Genomic DNA, 5,327 nt, shown 5'->3' on the forward strand with positions numbered 1-5,327 from the left:
AACAGGGAACTCTATGGATATCCAGATTTCAATAGTTTTCCCTTCAAAAATATAGTAAAAAAATTGCAATTGTACATTTATTTTAGTATTTCTGGTCAACATTTTCCTACTGAAGTGACAGAAATATTTACTTTTTTATATCTTTATACTAACATTAGATTTCTGTTTGATTTGTAGGAGACAGGTTTATTTGAGACAGTCCTACATTACTCATGCTGACCTCAAACTCGCTATGTAGCTATGGACAGTCAAAGGCCTTGATCCTCCTTCATTCAACTGCCAAGTGCTGGGATTACAGATTACAGTACCATAGCTATTAAAATATTTTCTATGACTGATAAAAGAGGTGAGGATTTGACTTTAGGATTTGGGTATTTTTCTAATTGTAGTCATAGTTTACATTGAATAGAATCATTATGTGAAAGGTAACAGAGATTCTGGTCTTTCAGATTTCTACTCATTAGTAGATCAGTTAATACATTTAAATATCTGCTAAAAATGTCATGGCATAAGTGGGAACATTAGTTTAAGATCTTGCCTAGGGAGGTTTCTGATTTTTAAAAGATTCAATAAATAGGAGTAGATTTATGAGTTTAACATGAATGAGCATGTCTTATCTAATTTGCCAATGTTATACATAATAATACAAAACATAAATTTTAAGTTTTTAGAATTATTTTCCTAAAAACATATATATTTATTACCAAATGAGCTAGAATTACTCATAACAAATATTTATTATTATAAAAAGCCTAAATTTTTGTTGAAAGAAAATGAAACTTATTCTGTTGAATTTATTATAGTCTTTTATTTTGATAAGTATTTCTGAGGTTTTTAAAGATCTAAAGACAAACTATTCAGTGTATTTTTTTATGATAATTTCCAAGTATGTTAGTATACTGAGACTAGGCTGCTAAGCCAAATGCCCACACTACAAAGAGGTTCTAGCTTTTGGTCTGTAAATGACTAAAGTGTTTTTTGCCATGCTATGAAAGGTTTAAAAATTGCCTTCATTTGGAGTATTTATTTATTTATTATCTGTAGTAGCTATCTGTTTCCTGAACTGACTCCCTCCACGTTGTTCGCAGGCAGGAAATGATCTCCTGTTCATTTCAAATTGAATACCCCCCAAACAATTAACCAACCAAATTAAAAAAAAATGGTTAATATGGTAATTGCCTCAAATCTTACATGGAAACCATTTAATGACTACAGTGATTGTTACATTAATGGGGAGATGATCTAAAATAGTTTATTATTTTACATTTATGAATTGTTGATCTTAGAGCATGAACCATGGGATATGTGTTTAGGACATTTCCCTCTCTGTGTCAATGAGTTTATCTTCTATTAGATTCAGTGTATCATATTTTATGTTGATAATCGTGTTCAATTTGAAACTGAGCTTTGTGCAAGGTGATAAGTATGGATTTATTTTTATTTTTCAACATACAGACTGCAAATTAGAACATCACCATTTATTGAAAATCCTTTCTTTTTTCCATCGTTTTTTTTTTTTTTTTTTTTTTTTTTTTTTTTTTTTTTTGGTTCTTTGTCAAAAATCTAGGGTCCATAAATATTTGGTTTTCTTTCTGGATCTTCAGTTCTAGTCCACTGATTCATCTGTCAGTCTCTGTATCAATACCATGTAGTTTTTTTTTTTAAATCACTTCTTCTCTATAGTAGAGTTTGAGGTCCAGGATTGCTCTGAGCCAGGATAGCAGTGGAGTCACAGAGTAGGACCCTGGCAATGCCTTTAAAATCTAAGTGTCCCAGGGCTTTCTAGCTCTCTCATTGTACTGAAATGCTGATGATAACTTCTAAAAAGTACTGGGTCTTTCTGAGGGTAGGCTGGCTTAGGTGATTAACACCTGTAGCCTAAGAGGAGGATTAAGCAATGCAGCCTTTTTTCTAGCTCAGCAGGAATTGCTGGGCTCTAATTTTGAGCCTACTAACCAGATGTCACTGGAAGAGAAGGAATTTAGAGAAGTGATTATAGAAGTTATTACTAAGTTATAAAAAATTTCTTATGAAAGTTATATAAGGGGAAAAGCAGAAAGATCCTAAGTGGGGAAAGGGAAAAATTCTTCTAAGTGGGCAAAAGGAAAAAAAAAAATAGTCTAAGTGGAGAAAGGCAAAAAAAAAATCTTTTCTCTAGATGTTCCTCGTCTCTTTGTCCTCAGCACTTATACATATTTCAGAATACATGACCACATGCTACAAAGTTCAACAACTGTCTCAGATCAACAGGTTCACTGAAGGTATCAAACCATAACTAAGATGTTAGTGAAGTTTTGTGTAGGTAAACCCAATCAATATTTTATCTTTTACCCTAGAACCTATAATAAATCATTAGTTCCCTTCTGATGACCTTTGGTTAATTGTTATACAACCTCTTGTAATGTGCTCTGAGTAGGAGAAAGCCTAGTTACTATCAAAGAGCAATTAGTCAGAGACATTTGGAAAACTGGAAGTTCTCATTGCAGTTTTGACTCTCAGTAAAGAACCTAATAGCCCTTTTAGTTTGGGGAGAATTTTATTGAGTATTTTTTGCATTGATATACATAAGAGAAGTTGGTCTGAAGTTGCCTTAATCTGGAACCAATTCACCAATAAAAACAAATAGACAAACAGACTGGCTATATAAACAATACACAACATTTTGCTGCATAAAAGAAACCCACCTCAGGTAAAAAACCAGATTCTACCTCATAGTAAAAGGCTGGAAAACAATTTTCCAAGCAAATGGTCTGAAGAAATAAGATGGAGTAGCCATTCTAATATAGAATAAAATCAATTTCCAACCCAAAGATATCAAAAAAGACAAGAGGGACAATTAATGCTCATGAAAGGTAAAATCTTCCAAGATGAACCCTCTATTCTGAATATCTATGCTCCAAATGCAAAGGCATCCACATTCATTAAAGAAACTTTAGTAAAGCTCAAATCACTCATTGTACTGCCCACCATAATAGTGGGAAACTTCAATAACCCACTCTTATCAATAGAAAGATCCTGGAAATAGACTCTAAACAGAGATACATTGAAGATAATAGAAGTTATGAAACAAATGGATTTAATAGATATCTACAGAACATTTACCCTAAAACAAAAGGATATAACTTCTTCTCAAAACACCATGGTATCTTCTCCACAATAGAACATATAATCAGTCACAAAACAGGACTCAAAAAAATATTGAAAGTATTCCATACACCCTATCACATCACCATGGAAGAAGGCTGATCTTCAATAACAACATAAATAATAGAAAGCCAACATTCACGTGAAAACTGAACAACACTCTACTCAATGATAACTTGGTCAAGGAAGAAATAAAGAAGAACTTAAACACTTTTTAGAGTTTAATGAAAATGAAGGGACAATATACACAAACTTATGGGACACAATGAATGTAGTCCCACAAAGAAAACCAACAGCTCTGAATGCCACCACAAAAAAACCATACAGAGCACACACTAAGAGCTTGACAGCACACCTAAAAGCTCTAGAACAAAAGGAGGCAAATTTACAAGGGGGAGTAGATAGCAGAAAATAATCAAACTCGGGGCTGGAATCAACCAGTGGGAACAAAAAGAACTATTCAAAGTATCAACCAAACCAGGAGCCTGTTCTTTGAAAATAGTATCAAGATAGATAAACTCTTAGCAAGACGAACTACAGGGCACAGGGATAGTATCCTAAATAACAAGATTAGAAATGAAAAGGGAGACATAAGACCAGAACTTGTGGAAAACCTAGGCATCATCAGATACTACTACAAAAGGCTATACTAAACAAAACTGGAAAACTTGAACAAAATGGACAATTTTCTAGACAGAAATCAGATACCAAAGTTAAATCCAGATCAGAATAAAGATCTAAACAGCCCCATACCCCCTAATGAAATAGAAGCAGTCACTAATAATCTCCCAACCAAATAATGCCCAGGACAGCCCACATGGGTTTAGTGCAGAGTTCTATCAGACCTTCAAAAAAGAACTAATTCCAACTGTCCCGAAACTCTTCCATAAAATAGAAACTGAAGGTACTCTATTCAATTAATTCTATAGAAGCCAAAATTACGTTGATAACTAAACCACATAAATTCCCAACAAAATAGAAGACTTCAGACCAATTTCCCTTATGAATATCGATGCAAAAATATTTAATAAAGTCCATGCAACCTGAATCCAAGAACATATCACAAAAATCATCAATAATGATCAAGTAGGCTTCATCCTAGGGATTTAGGGATGGTTTAATATAAGGAAACACATCAACGTAATCCACTACATAAGAAACTCAAAAACAAAAACCACATAATCATCTCGTTATATGCTGAGAAATCATTTAAACAAATCCAACACCCATTCATGATAAAAATCAAAGAAAGATCAGGAATTCAAGGCCCATACTTAAACATAATAAAAGCAATATATAGCAAACCAGTAGTCAACATCAAACTAAATGGAGAGAAACTAAAACCAATCCGACTAAAATCAGGGACTAGACAAGACTGTCCACTTTCTTCCTATCTGTTCAATATAGCACTTGAAATCCTAGCCAGAGCAATTGGACAACAGAAGTACATCAAGGGAACACCGTGGTCCCTTGCCAGGGGTGTCTCTGGACACCCCCAAGGACACACACAGGATCCACCACGGGATCCTAAGACCTCTGGTGAGTGGAACACAGCACCTGGTCCAATCCAATCGCACAGGACCCGAGACTGCACATTATTATTATGCATATCAGATAGGCATGTGTGTGTGTGTGTGTGTGTGTGTGTGTTTATGTGTGTGTGTGTGTGTGTGTGTTTATGTGTGTGTGTGTGTGTGTGTGCATATTAACGTGTAGGTATGTAGCACTTGTGACTAGAGGAATGCAATCATGCAGTATCTTTCTTTATGTCTCTCTACCATTTTCCTATGATGCAGTGTGTTGATTAGAATATCTTTTGCCCATGGGATGTGGCACTATTACAAGGTGTTGGCTTGTTTGAGGAAGTGTATCATTGTGTAGGCTTGCTTTTATGTAGTGCACAATCTCTGCTCAGTGACGAAAATCGATCCTCTTCCTTGCTACCTATGGCCACAAACTTCCTCCTGGTTGCCTTCAGACTAAGATATAGACCAATTAGTTCCTTCCCCAGCACCGACTCTTCCTGGATGCTGCCATTCTTCCTATCAAGATAATAATATACTGACCCTCTGAAACTGTAAGACAACATCAATTAAATTTTCCCTATAAGTGTTTCTTGAGTCATGATGTAGCTTCACATCAATGAAACCCTATTGAACATAGGCAGTATGTTAGCCTGATTT

Source organism: Mus musculus, chromosome Y, assembly GCF_000001635.26.
Source record: "Mus musculus strain C57BL/6J chromosome Y, GRCm38.p6 C57BL/6J".
NCBI lineage: Eukaryota > Metazoa > Chordata > Mammalia > Rodentia > Muridae > Mus > Mus musculus.